Source organism: Trichechus manatus, unplaced genomic scaffold (assembly GCF_000243295.1).
Source record: "Trichechus manatus latirostris isolate Lorelei unplaced genomic scaffold, TriManLat1.0 scaffold00224, whole genome shotgun sequence".
In the NCBI taxonomy this organism is placed as follows: Eukaryota; Metazoa; Chordata; class Mammalia; order Sirenia; family Trichechidae; genus Trichechus; species Trichechus manatus.
This window is the reverse complement of record NW_004444160.1, coordinates 186501-202318: the sequence shown is the minus strand read 5'-3', so window position 1 is coordinate 202318 and position 15818 is coordinate 186501.

The following is a 15818-nucleotide window of genomic DNA, read 5'->3' as shown; positions in this document are numbered from 1 at the left end:
GGTGTTGTTAACCAATGTCATAAAACAGCATGTGTGTTACTGTTACATGAGAAACTATCTGTTCTGTAAGCCTTCACCTGAAGTACAATAAAATATTAAAAAAAACAAAAAACAAACAAACAAAAAAAACCATACCTGGAGGTTTTGCCCAAATGTATGTGATTAAAAATGGCATATATATCTAAGACCTGTTAAACCTTTAGATTTTTTTCTTCATTTGTGTTTTCCCAGGTATCACCATCATTAGCCTGTTTTTCTGTTTTTCTCAAGTGCATTCCTTTATCTTTCACTTTGTATATGTTTTTTTTTTTTTTTATAAGTCTTCAGACACAGAAAACTCTCAGAATTAATTCTAAGCTGCATGAGTTTGTAGAGCTTCTCTGGCCTGTTGGAGTTTCTCCTAAGGAATGCAGACATTCAGGGAATGTAAGTGAACATAAACCTGCCAGATTTGATTCATCAAACTCAGAATCAAAATCAATGATTTTTTTAAGTCCATAACTGCAGAATATTTTGAAGAACTATGATTCCATAAAACAATAGGTGCATGGAGAAAAGTTTTTTTTTTCCTCTGTCTCCACTGAAGGTTTTCATTTAATGCATCATTAGATATCATATCAATGAAAATCTATTAACATTTTTTTTCATTTTATTTAACTGTAGTTTTTGATCAAAGCCAGCACACAGAAGGAATTTTAAATTTTAGAAAATTTTTCAATAGGTGCCAATCAGGTCAGTATCAAACACAACAGCAGTTGTACACATATTAAAATATTTCACTAGAAGGTATTTTAAGTGCCACAATTCTCCTTAAATTAACATTCTATTTCAAGTTATTTCACTAAACAATTTTCATGAGACAACTTCTAGTTTGGCAGAGGAATAGTTACAGCCTACACATGCTTTCGAAGCCCTTGAAAATCTCTCTATAGAACAGCAATGATCTTCCTCAAATGTCCGTGGCCTATTGAAGTATAGCAAGAAGCCCTCAGATAATTTCTACCTTTTATAGGTTTCAGTGAATTTCCAAAGCGAGCTTTAGTACCGAAAAACCAAACTTACTGCCGTTGAGTCAATTCTGACTCATAGGGACCCTATAGGACAGAGTAGAACTGCCCCATAGGGTTTCCAAGGAGCAGCTGGTGAATTCAAACTGCTGACCTTTTGGTTAGCAGCCGAGCTCTTAACTATTGCGCCACCAGGGCTCCTGCTTTTGTACAAGTGATTTAAATAGAGTTTCCCAAGGATAATAGCTAGTTTTCTCTAGGTACAAATATATAGAAGCAAATTATTTCATCTAACAAATCACTGCAGACATTTTGGATAATTTAGTAATCCTTTGTCCATCACCCAATTTTATTTTCTTGATTTTTGTCTCCATTTTTTTTGCTGCCTTCTCTGATGACTCCAACCTACTCAGAATATTTTCTTCTGGTTAATTTCACCATTATCTGTACCACTCTACTTAACAGTGCTACAATCATGTATGTAAATTTTGTCACCTCAATAAGATTTTGAACTCATTGCTCATTGAGACTAGGGACCATTAATTAGAGGATTTTTGTTTGTTTCTTGTTTGTTTGTTTTGTTGTGCCTCATCCAACACAGAAAAATATGTATCATGGAAAATTAATAAGTGCTTATTAAATAATTGTCTGGCTGAAGTTTAAACTTCACTTTGCCTCATGATCACAATTAATTTCCTATAAATACAACAAAGCAAGTAAACAAATATAGGTATTACCCAGAAAAAGGCCTTTCTTTAACTATGGAAATTACAATAAATGAGAATTAGAAAGTAAATCCTAATATTCTTTGTATAGAACTCTGGGTTATTTGCAAACCATGCTATATTTAACAGTAGAAGGTAACAGTAATAATATAAAAAATTAGTAATTTCATATTTTTCTATATTCTATAAAGTGGGATGAAACAACAAATTGAATGGTCCCTTTATGTCCATAAAATACTGCACTGATTCCAGTTATGCACTGCAGGAAGATGAAAGACAGAGGGGGATATAATGCCACCAATAAAGTCTTGATCTTATACAACTCTGCTAAGTAATTAATTTAAAATAATAAATATTTTCATATATAACCAAATGATTCTTTAAAAATCTTGTTTATGGCAGCACATAGGGGTTTGTCCCTGACAACATGTATTAGGCTTAAGTTCCTCATCTATTGGATGTCATATTATGTACACAGAGAGGGAAGCCCCCTCTTTTAGAATGTTTTAATTACTTTTATTCAGAGGAAACATTACCTTAAATCAGGCAGATTAATCACACTTTCAAATACTAATATGAGCAACAATCTACATTTAGGGCTCCTGATACCAAATTTTGCATGCACTGCTTGCTAATTAGCCCTATGGCTCAGATTGAAATAAGATTATACTGAGAATTGTCTAAGGGACTACAGGCGCTGGTGGCGTTAGAGGGCACTTAAGTTGGGTTTGAACCATTATCTACTCCCTGATTCACTGTGGCGCTCTGAGGAAGCTACTAAATTTCCATGTGTCTCAGTTTTCTCACTAGCAAATGAGATGAAAAAAGCCAGACTTCAAGCTGCTTCACAGTGATGAATGAGGAATCTTTAGCTTTAAAACTGAGCATCAACCTTTTAATATAATTTGATTTTTTTTTTGGAAAAATTATATAAAATGTATTCAACCAAAGAAAGGAAGAACCACACACTGGTTAATATTCAAAGTACTGATCTATGAAGAATCAACTTATAGGGTTCATTTCATGCTTTCATCTTTGTGTATGTGTGTGTTTGAACATTTCTTATTTTTATATATCTCTTCTATGCATTGCCTTTTTCTCCCCTTTTCGTGTTCTTTTAATTATCTTTACCTTATCTCTTAACATATGAAACTATCTTTCTTACATATATTAGTTTAATGAAGATGTGGAGTTGTTTTGTTTTGGTTTAGTTTTATTTACTACTGGGGCAGTGGACCTGAGAAAAGTAGCTTTAACTTCTCCAACAGAACCTTGAAGCAAGTCAGTGGCATTTTGTTTTGTACTGAAATGTGGGGGCCTACCAAAGGGCTATACTAGTTAATTTCTCTGAGGTCTTTATTTGACAATGGCCATGATAATCTAAATGATTCCTGTCCCTTCTTTTATTCAAACTCTCCTTAGTTTCTCTTTTTTTGTACTCTCATTCTCTATTAAGTTCCGGTTGTCTGACTCCTATTCTCAATTCACTCAAAAATTATTTGAGACCTTGCTAAACCCAGTGCTGCTGTTGTTCTTGTTAGTTGCCATTGAGTCGATTCTGACTCATAGCGATGCCAAGTGCGCAAGGTACAACTGCTCCATAGGGTTTTCAAGACTGTGACCTTTTAGAAACAGATAGCCAGGCCTTAATCCTGAGGTGCCTCTGGGTATGTTTGAACCACCAATCTCTTAGTAGTCCAGCACTTAACCAATGTTTTTGTAATTCTCAATGCTTTTAATCACCCCCACTTTACCTAGAAACACTCTACTTTTGTTAGAAACACTTGCTTTTCTTGGACTTGATGACATTTAATTTTCCCAATACTTTTATCTCTCTTGCTACTCAGAAAGATTTTTATATCCTTTGCACATGTCTTCTTCTCCTTCTAACACCTAATTATGAGTATGCCCTAAATTCCAGACCTAGCCCACTATTGTTCATGCATTCTTATATCTTTAACTACATATCAATATGTCTATGAACTTTTAGATGCATTGCAGTACTATACAGGGTATATCCTACTGAACTTACATCTCAAATTCAAAATGTCTGAAACTGAAATCAATGTCCTCCTAAAAGTGGCATCCCCTTCTGTCTAGACTACTTCTGTCACTCTTCCAATCTTCCAGGTTAGAACATTTGAAGCTATTTTAACTCATTCAACTCCTTGTCTTTAATGTATAATTTCTCTAATTTTTTTTCTTTTAAAACTCTCTCAGATTGTCTCTCCTCCCTATTCTCAATGTTATCCACTCTAGTCCAGACTTTATAAACTGATACTTGCATTACTGTAATATTATCCTTATTGTCTTCCTGTCACATGTCATTCTTCATCTCCCTTACACTTACTCATGCCAGATTTCTCTTCCTAAAGCATTATTTTCATTTTGTCATGCCTGTTATTCAAGAGCCCCAATGTGATACTTTTTTCTTCTAATTTTTAAATTTTTTTCCACATTCTTTTCAAAATAGAGCTTGAGAAAAAATAATTTGATAAACTGAAGATCACAATTACTTGAGTTTCAAGTAATTATTTGTTGCTGTAGATTTTCACATGCTCTACTACTCTAATTCTAATTATCTTCTTATCATGCCCATTAAAACATTACCAGCTCTCAAAAAATAAGTCTGAAAAGGATCCCACTTTATTCCGGCTCTCTACTGAGAAGTGATTCAGGGAAGTTGAAGATAGTAACTAGCAGAGGATTACCAGCTCCCCAGCAGAGAGAGAGGGACAACCACATGCTCACTCTATCATCAGAGAAGAAAATGTTTACTTTAGTGCTCACCAAGTGGTAAATGAATTTTGACAATTGTCTGCTTATATTGATTTATAGTAATACATCATGCCTCCCACAGCCCTGTTCCATATATATCTAGTACTAGGATATCCCACTCTCCTTGTAACAGTATAACCCTGAACATAAGAATTTCAATAACATGAGGGGTCCATTAGTGTTACATTCCGAATAATTTAATTTGAATAAATCCAATTATATCTTGGTAATGGGACTACTAAATTTTAATTTCCCCTTTAACGAGCAGTAAAATACACTGCAAAACAAACTGAACAACTCTTTCTGCCCCACAGGTCTTTGGGGATTAATGTAGTTAATTGACTGACATAGTAAATAAGAACAGATGTGCATGATTCAACTGATTTCCAGGAACTTCTGAAGCAGGCCTATTGAGGATAGAGTGGAAAGTATTCCTGATCACTTGGGGGGGCCATAGGAAATAAGAAAGTATTACCCATGACTGAAACACAGTGTAGGATATGGCAGGCTGTTTTGTGAGGGCACAAGGTTAGTGGCAAACAGTTGAGAGAGTTTAGGTGTGCCTTGGTTGGAGTTGAGCACTGATACAGAGTGGTTTACGTGACGTCCTGCCATTTTAATTTGTTATCAAGTTCAAGTTCCAAGTATGCATTTCCATGTCAGCTAATCTTTCTTTTGCGAAGTGAAATGATTAATAGATTAATTATAAGCAAATACATCTTTACGGAAAAAAATGTGGAATTTAGAGCTTTCAGTCTACTCAAACTGCAACTACCCTTAGGGAAATGTCACCAAACAAAAAAATAGTATCTTGAAGACATAGTTAAATATGTATCCTATGGTGGGTATTAGCTAGGAATTGGATTACTTTATGAAGGAATTTAGATATGTGTTTTGGTGTACTAAGGTGTCATTGTAAAATTTCCATGTATTTGAGGTTTTGCTCATTTTATACTTAACAAGTACCTTGGGTTTTTAAGAACTTTGCTAGTGTTAAAAATTCTTTCTATCATATGATTCAATTTAGGAGTGTTTTAAAGGAAATAACCCAAGTGAGTTCACCTAACAATTATTTCTGCATTTTTTAAATGTATATGTGGCAGTAAATAACTGTGTGGGATGTATATTCTACAAGAAAAAGAAATATTCAAATAACAATATTAAATGATTGCATTAGCTATCTGAACATGAGTACTACTATATACTGACTCTACTCCTTTGGGATACTTTTTGACAGACTAGAACAGCATTAGCTGCTAAAGTATATTAAATTGATTTGAAATGCAATTTCTGAAGAATCATGAATATGTTTCAGTATTAACATAACATTCATATTTATCATAAATTTCCACTTAAAATGACCAATTTATTAAGTATTTTACAGTCCTATGAAGACATGATTTTATACAGTATGATGTGTGAGTACTATACTAGAGCAATTAAAATAAGATATTGAGATTATAATTGCTCTTCTATGTTTAATGTCATCAGTTTCCATTGTTGTTTCTAATGACTTTTTTAATGATAATTTTCAGCTAATACGTTGTGATGTAGATCATGTAGATAGACAGAACTGGAACAAAAGTACGTACAATTTACATTTGTTGAATATCAAACCAAAATATACATGCCACTCTGGTTCTGAAAAAGAAAAACTTAATGGTTTGTTGGAGACTAGAAATAATTTGTTAAGTCAGTTTGCCAATGCTGTATTTGCTAATTCAAACTCGAAATAGGGGGAAGGAGAGAGTATGCTATATTTGCAGTTTGAGTTTACCTCACTTGTTTATTAAACTTTACTTTTTAGAGGAATTTGTTGTAGATTACTTTGTTTTACAAAAGCAGAAACATTGTATTTCCCAAATGATGAGGAACTGGCAATAAAGCAAGCAATAGCAAGTGTTATTACTCTTTGAATTTGGGGTTTTATTTTATGGCTGAACTGTGTAGTAAAGTCTTTGGGTTGGACCTGCCATAGTTCAATTTCATCATTATTTACCACACACTATTGGTGATAGTCAACATAGTCAGCATACAACACAGCCTGAGCACCAACTACTCAGGGCAGATGCAGTAAACAACCTATGCTGGTACCAAGGTGTCCTAACAGAATATTATCCCTGCCATTCTCTATTAAATAACATTGTAGAGACAGCTTAATAGAGACACATTAAACATGCTCCATTCTAGTCTCTGCCCTTGAAACACCCTCAGCCCACTTCCACTTTTGATTGCTTATAGTTCTTTCCTTTCAACATCCTGGTTCTATTTTTACTCTTATCACAAATGCTTTCCCTCATTTCAACTCCAGGAGATCTGTGTTTGGATATTTGTTGCCTCCTTACCTTGGTAACCTTAAATACTCTTTCTACACATGAGGGTAGAGAGATAAAAAAAAGGCTAGAAGTGGATGTACGGAATGTGATGGCTATAAGAGCGAGAATACCATTCATGATGGCTTAAGTAAGATATTATTTTCCCAGATAATAAGGAGTCAGAGAATAAGATTTTGGCACTGGTTTAGTATCTCATCGAGGTCAGGGATTTGGATAGTTCTTTGTGTAATTCCTTGGGTTTCCTCTGACACCCATAATATGGTCACAAAGGTTCTGTGCATTACATACTCATACAATTGTGCTCCAAGAAAGGAAAGAAGGGGTGGCATGGAGCAGAATTTTTTATCCCATGCCAATCTCATATCAGGAAGGAAATGATTTGTCAAAAGTGCTCCACCAACAAGCAAATTTCTTTTTATATTTTAATATTTTATTGGACAAAACTGGATCACATGCCCACTTCTAATCCAGTCATGGACCCATTTTCTCTAAGATCAAGAAATTTTCACCTAATATCTTTTAGGAAGAGGAAAGGGGCAATGGCTCTTGGGTAGACAGCCAACAGTGTCTGCTACAGAAGGTATAGGAGAATGTGGACATGCACATACACAGACACACGTGTACATGCTTTAATATCTCCTTTGTAATCTGATAAACATTCGCAACACTTCTAGGTCAATATGTGTAGTCAAATACAGGCTGTTAAGAGAACATTTATTAAAGGAATCTACGGGAAGGTTTCACCACTTGTTTGTTAGTTTATCATACTGTGGTGGCTTGAGTGTTGCTATAATGCTAGAAGCTATACCCCAGTATTTCAAATATCAGCAGGGTCACAGGTATTAGTGAGCTGAAATGGACTGGTATTGGCCTTTCTGAATCAGACAATCACATGATCTACTATGCTGGGAATGACAAATTGAAGAGAAATGGCATCACATTCATCATAAAAAAAAGTTCAAGATCTATTCTGAAGTACAATGCTGTCAGTGATAGGATAATATCCATACGCCTACAAGGAAGACCAGTTGATATGACTATTGTTCAAATTTATGTATGAACCACTAATGTCAAAAATGAAGAAATTGAAGATTTTTACCAACTTATGCAGTCTGAAATTGATCAAACATACAATCAAGATGCATTGATAATTACTGGTGATTGGAATGCAAAAGTAGGAAATGAAGAAGGATCAGTAGTTGGAAAGTATGGCCTTGGTGATAGAAACAACACTGAAGATCACATGATAGAATTTTGCAAGACCAACACCTTCTTCATTGCAACTACCTTTTTTCAACAACATAAATGGTAACTATATACATGGACATCGCCAGATGGAATACACAAGAAACAAATCGACTGCGTCTGTGGAAAGAGACGATGGAAAAGCTCAATATCATCAGTCAGAACAAGGCCTGGGCCAACTGCGAAACAGATCATCAAATGCTCATATGCAAGTTCAAGTTGAAGCGGAAGAAAATTAAAACAAGTCTGTGAATGTTAATGTACAACCTTGAGTATATCCCACCTGAATTTAGAGACCATCTCAGGAATAGATTTGATTCATTGAACACTAATTACCAAAGACCAGACGAGTTGTGGCATGACATCAAGGACATCATACATGAAGAAAGCAAAAGGTCATTAAAAAAAGACTGGAAAGAAAGAAAATATCAAAATAGATGTCAGAAGAGAGTCTGAAACTTGCTCTTAAATGTAGAATAGCTAAAGCAACCGGAAGAAATAATGAAGTAAAAGAGATGAACAGGTGATTTCAAAAGGTGGCTTGAAAAGACAATGTAAAGTATTATAATGAAATGTGCAAAGACCTGGAGTTAGAAAACCAAAAGCGAAGAACACACTCGGCATTTCTCAAGCAGAAAGAACTGAAGAAAAAATTCAAGTCTCAAGTTGCAATATTAAAGGACTGTATGGGCAAAATAATGAATGATGCAGAAAGTATCAAACGAAGATAGTCACTGTACCAAAAACAATTGATCAACATTCAGCCATTTCAGGAAGTAGCATACGATTAAGACTGATGGTACTGAAGGAGGAAGTTCAGGCTGCACTGAAGGCATTGGCAAAAAAAAAAAAAAAAAAAAAGGCTCCAGGAATTTAAGGACTACTGACTTAGTCATCTAGTGCTGCTGTAACAGAAATACCACAAGTGGATGGCTTTAAGAAAGAAAAATGTATTCTCTCACAGTCTAGGAGGCTAGATGTCCAAATTCAAGGTGGCAGCTCCAGGGGAAGGCTTTCTCTCTCTGTCGACTCTGGGAGAAGGTCCTTGTCATCAATCTTCTCCTGGTCTAGGAGCTTCATAGGCACAGGAATCCCAGGTCCAAAGGACATGCTCTGCTTCTAGCACTGCTTTCTTGGTGGTATGAGGTCCCCATGTCTCTCTGCTCACTTCTCTCTTTTAATGTCTCAAAAGAGATTGACTTTAGACACAACCTAATCTTGTACATTGAGTCCTGACTCATTAACATAATTGTGGATATCCCACCTCATTAACATCATAGATGCAGGATTTACAACACATAGGAAAATCACGTCAGATGACAAAATGGGGGACAATCACACAATACTGGGAATCATGGACTAGCCAAGCTGACACACATTATGGGGGAACACAATTCAATCCAATGCTGAAAGCGCTCACTCATATATGCCAAGAAATTTGGAAGACAGCTACCTAGCCAACCCACTGAAAGATATCCATATTTGTGCCCATTCCAAAGAAAGATGATCCAACAGAATGAGAAATTGTTGAACAATATCATTAATATCATAAGCAAGTAAAATTTTGCTGAAGATAATTCAAAAACAGTTGCAGCAGTACATCAACAGGGAACTGCCAGAAATTCAACTCAGATACAGAAGAGGATATGGAACGAGGGATATCATTGATGATGTCAGATGGATCATGGCTGAAAGCAGAGAATACCAGAAGGATGTTTACCTGTGTTTTATTGATTATGCAAAGGCATTTGATTGTGTGGATCATAACAAATTGTGGATAACATTTCAAAGAATGGCAATTCCAGAACACTTAATTGTGCTCATGCAAAATCTGTACATAGACAAAGATGCAGTCGTTTCAATAGAACAAGGGAATACTACTTGCTTAAAAATCAGGAAAGATGTGTGTCAGGGTTCTTTCCTTTTACCATACTTATTCAATCTGTATGCTGAGCAAATAATGCTAGAAACTGTACTATATGAAGATCAGGGTATCAGGATTGGAGGAAGACTCACTAACAACCTGAGTTGAGCAGACAACATAGCCTTGCTTGCTGAAAGTGAAGAGGACTTGAAGCACTTACTGATGAAGATCAAGCATTGCCTTCATCTTGAATTACCCCTCAACATAAAACTAAAAACATCACAACTGGACCAATAAGCCACATCATGATAAATGGATAAAAGATTGAAGCTGTCAAGGATTTCATTTTTCTTGGATCCACAATCAATACCCATGGAAGCAGCAGTCAAGAAATCAAATGACCCATTGCATTGGGCAAATCTGCTGTAAAAGACCTCTTTAGAGTGTTAAAAAGTGTCACTTAGAGAGCTAAGGTGCACCTGACCCAAGCCATATTTTCAATCGCCTCATATGCATGTGAAAGTTGGACAATGAATAAGAAAGACTGAAGAAGAATTGATGGCTTTGAATTATGGTGTTCACGAAAAATATTGAATATACCATGGACTGCCAGAAGAATGAACAACTCTGTCCTAGAAAAAGTACAGCCAGAATGCTCCTTAGAAGCCAGGATGGCGAGACTTCCTCTCACATACTTTGGGCATGTTGTTAGGAGGGACAAGTCCCTGCAGAAGAACATCATTCTTGGTAAAGTAGAGGGTCAGTGAAAAAGAGGAAAACCCTCAATGAGATGGATTTATACAGTGGCTGCAACAATGGGCTCAAACATAGCAACAATTATGAGGATGGTACAGGACTGGGCAGTGTTTTGTTCTGTTGCACATGGGGTCGCTATGAGTGGGAATGGACTCCACAGCACCTAACAACAGCAACAACATGGGAAGGTCATGAATTCATCACTCCACTTTAGGTTTCTTTCCTGAGGTTGTCTTCTAAGTTCTCAGCCTTCTGTCACTATTTGATTTGTTAGTCTTCAGGATTTAGTTGTTGTTATTATGGTAAGGAATTTGACTGGGCAGGTTTTATGCATCTTTTGTATTATGTACTTGAGTGCCCTCTTTTTATTTTGATTTAAATATAGATATAGAGACTTTCTTCCTAAAGAATTTTTTTTTCTCTTGCTAGAATATGATAGCTTTAAGAAGTAGTTGGAAATGAGAGTGTTGCTATAAGTATAATTATTATCTTGTGAATTAAAAATCTTAATAATATATACAAAATCCCTCCTATAGGCATTCCCATTTTGTTTTGTATAAACATTTTTCTAGCTAGACATTCATATTTCGGCCCAAATTGAAAATTTTCTGATCCAGGGTTTCAGATGAATTGGTTTATTTACGTCACCTCTGCAACAGTACTATTTGATTATTTACCAACAATCCATTAGGACGTACAATAAAAAGAGAATAAAATAATTGATTCTATATACAGTTTGGAGCCCTGGTGGTGCAATGGTTAAGCACTCTGCTGCTAAGCAAAAGGTTGTTGGTTGGAATATACCCAGCGGCTCTGGGAGAGAGAGACCTGGCAATCTGCTACCATAAAGATTACAGTCTAGGAAACCCTATGGGACAGTTCTACTCTGTCACATGGGCTTGCTACGTATGAGTTGGAATAGACTCAGTGGCACCTAACAACAAACAACATATACAAAAATGGTCTCATATCATGGATGGACCTACGCAGTTGAGTTTTTCATATATAGCAAAAAGTATTAAAATCATACTGCAGAAAGATTGTTAATTTTTTTTGTAGACAGCTGATTTTCCTTATGATTATTATTTCCCTTTAGACACATTTCACCAGATATATCACATTGTATTTCATCAGTCATATTTGATTGTGATACTTGATTGTACTAAAACTATCACCAAGTCTGCCACTTGGGAAATCTATGAGTATTTTTGGTGTTGTTGGTTAACTTTTGTTTTTTGTTCATAATTATTTTTCACTCTTCACTCCCTGGGAAGTTTGTCACAGCAGTGCTTTTCTAGGCAACCTGGAGGGACTACCACTGACCTTAATCACAACAAGAATTCAATGCTTAAATAACTACTATTAAATGATTCAGTAACTACTATCAAATGATTCATTAAGTGGTGCTAAGGGAGTCCCTGAGTGGCACAAACAGTTAAGCATTGGACTACTACCCTGAAGTCTGGTGTTTTGAACCCGCCCATAGGCACCTAGGAAGACAGGCCTGGCGATCTGCTTCTGAAAGTTCACGGCCTTGAAAACCCTATGGAGCAGTTCTACTCTGCACACATGGGATCACCATGAGTTGGAATCAACTCGACAGTACCTAGCAACAACAACGAGTGGTGCTATAAATAGAATATTAAATAATTTTATAACAGTTTAATATTTTAGAATATTTTATCAGTTTCTATGACTCAGTTATACCCCTTCATTAGCATGGAGTCAAAGGCACAAGATTTAAGTTGTCAAATTATGGTCATTTTTTCCCGTATTTTTTGTATAAACATAGTTTTGCATCAAAGTGGTATGATTACTACCAGAAGTGTCAGAAAACCTGGGTTTTTGTGCTTGGGTACTTACAGAAGCTATTGAAATTTGAGAATCCCTTGACCTCTCATGTCTTTCTTTACTAATCTTTAAGTAAGCCTATTAGTGTTTTTTGTTTGTTTGTTTATTAATTTGAGTGTTGTTTAAGGTTATAAGAATTAAATGAAGAAATGTATATAAACAATATTTTATAAATTGTATTAAGAATTATTTTATGCATATAGAAATCCATATATAAATGGATGTGATTGCTATGATTTCAAATCAATGAGTTATGTTTGTCATATAATTGGTGTGCTTTATAAAATCATAGAAACTAAAAATTATAAATCATATTCATGTTTTTCTAATCTGATGCCTTTATTTTACTGAGATTGTGTTTATGACCCCAAAGCATTAAAAACCAAAACCAAACCCATTGCTGTCGAGTCAATTCCGACTCATAGCAACCCTATAGGACAGAGTAGAACTAGGTTCCAAGGCTGTAACCTTTAGGAGAGCAAACTGCCATATCTTTCTCCGGCAGAGCAGCTGGTGGGTTCAAACTGCCAACTTTTTGGTTAGCAGCCAAGCACTTATATATAAACTGTACTTGTGGAGAAAATACTAGGCTACAATTATTGAGTGCTTTCCAAATAATGCTAACTTCTCTGTTTAGAATGTGACTTCTTTTCCATTTAAAAGTAGCAATCCACAAATCTCACATGATGATTAGCTGGAAATATCAGATTCTGCATTACAGAGGAATTAGATGGCCTGTATACCAGAAAGGTACTAAGTTTCAGTGCTCCCCATGAGAATTTAAACAGTGTAAGGCAGTTACAGTTATTGAAATAGTTCCTAAATCTTAATGACTATAAGAAATATATCTCATGTCCCTAGATACTGTGAATTTGTTACAAGTTGTCAGGGGAAGCATAAGTACCATTACACAGACTTCCAGAGAGATGAAAATTTTAAGAGGATTTTAAACATTTTAGGAAGACAAACTATTTGAAACATCACATACACACACATAAAGAATGGACTCAAAATGAGGTCAATTAATTCTCAAATTTTATATTCCTTCTGATTCTTGGATGTAAATTTTGATGTAAAAATAAAAACGGAAGTAGATATTCAGTTCAGTTTTCAGAGATCACAGAGATTTGAGGCCCTTTGAATGAAGAAACTTGCAGTGCATTGCTATGAGGTCAAATTTCCTTAGTTAAGCAACATACAGACTTGATGTTATACTTGCATGCAAAGTAATAGAAAACAGGCAAGAACAATTAATAAATTCATTGTAACTTCTTTGTTCGTACTTTTATTATTAACAATAATTCTGTATTAAGTCAATATTAACTAACAATAACAGAGACATGACACAATTGCTTTTCATCAATAATAAGATACATTTGGTCATATCATTCTGATACTAATGATAAACCCTCTATCCCACTAGAAGACTTTTCAAAACTCACAAACCAAATGGTCTAGATCTAAACATTTCAGAGATCACATAGAAAGAGGTTGCAACATATGCCAGATAGGAAAAAGTAAATATACCCATAGGATTTTAGAGTAGGAATGAAGCTATTTTTAATATTAAATTGGATCTGTAATTGTTTCACTGAAAATGACATTTTTAACATTCATTTCCTAGTTAAAAGTGGGTTCTGTAGTCAAACAACTTCCATTTGAAAGTCTGTAGTAGTTGTAGTAGTAGTAGTGATAGTAGTAGTAACAATAATAACAACTATCTTTTAAACCCAATGAGCCAGCAACTGTCCTATGTTCCTTGCTTTATAAGAAGAATCTCATTTAATTACGAAAACATTCCTTTGAGGTAGATATTATTATCATCATCCCTACTTTACAGATACTGAGGTTCAATATGATTAAGTGACTTGTAAGTTCACAAAAGTATTAAGTGGCAGATCCAGGATTTGAATTCAGATCAGTTTGAGTGAAGAGATCTGTCAATCATTATGCTATATTTAAAGAGCCATCCTTATCCTTGAAAATTTTAACATTAGTTTCCAAGGCTCTCATTCATTCACTCATTTATTTGTTCAACAAATATTTGTTGAGTGCCAGTTATGTGCCCAGCATTCAGGCCGACTTTCTGTGACCCCAGACAAATATGCCAGCTTGGTGCAATGATACAAGGATCATCCAGCTGTCCCCCAGACATGGAAAATTCCCTCCAAATTTTGTTAATTAGCAGACACTTCTAATTGTGCATCAAAGTGTTTTTTCTTCTTCTTTGGCACTCATCTGGACTATATTGCTATGCCTTCCTTGAAGTTAGATTAGCAAAGTGATTGAGTTTTCTACAGTTGAATGTGAGTGGATGACATTTTTATTACAACCAGGGCTGTTCATAAAACCTTCCTATGTGGGCTCCTCATTTCTTTTTTTCTCCCTCCAAGCTCACAGCAATGACAATATTCAGAGCAATCCAGGGAGTTCTATGTTGAAGGTGGCAGAACTTCCTTCACTTAAGTCCCTAAAAGTCTGCCTGGAAGTGTGCTAAAATGTTTGAGTCTATTGGTTATCACAGGTTAACCTACTCTAAATAACACAGCAATTAAAAATGGCCTCAAATCCCAGTTTGATGGTGTCATTTTAATTGAGCAGAGTGGAATTAGCCATGGCTAATATGCTTTATTAAATTGTTGATGGCATTTTCCTAAACACTGAGCACCCTTTCATGTGCATGTTGCCCATTTGTATATCCTTTTTGGTGAAACGTCTATTCAGGTCCTTTACCCATTTTTTCATTGGGTTCTTTGTCTTCTTGTTGTTAAGTTTTAAGAGTTCTTTCTGTTGTTGTTCTTAGGTGCTGTCTAGACAGTTCCGACTCACAACAGCCCTATATACAACAGAATGAAACACTGCCCAGCCCTGTGCCATCCTACAATCGTTGCTCAGTTTGAGCCCGTTGTTGTAGCCACTGTGTCAATCCCTCTCATTGAAGGTCTTTCTCTTTTTTGCTGACCCTCTACTTTACCAAGCATGACATCCTTCTCCAGGGACTAATCCCTCCTGATAACATGTCCAAAGTACATGAGAGGAAGTTTTGCCATCCTGGCTTCTAAGGAGCATTCTGGCTGTACTTCTTCCAAGACAGATTTGTTCATTCTTCTGGCAGTCCATGGTATATTCAATATTGTTTGCCACCACCATAATTTAAAGGCATCAATTTTTCTTCTGTCTTCCTTATTCATTGTTCAAATTTCACATGCATATGAGGCAATTGAAAATATCATGGCTTGAGTCAGGTGCACCTTAG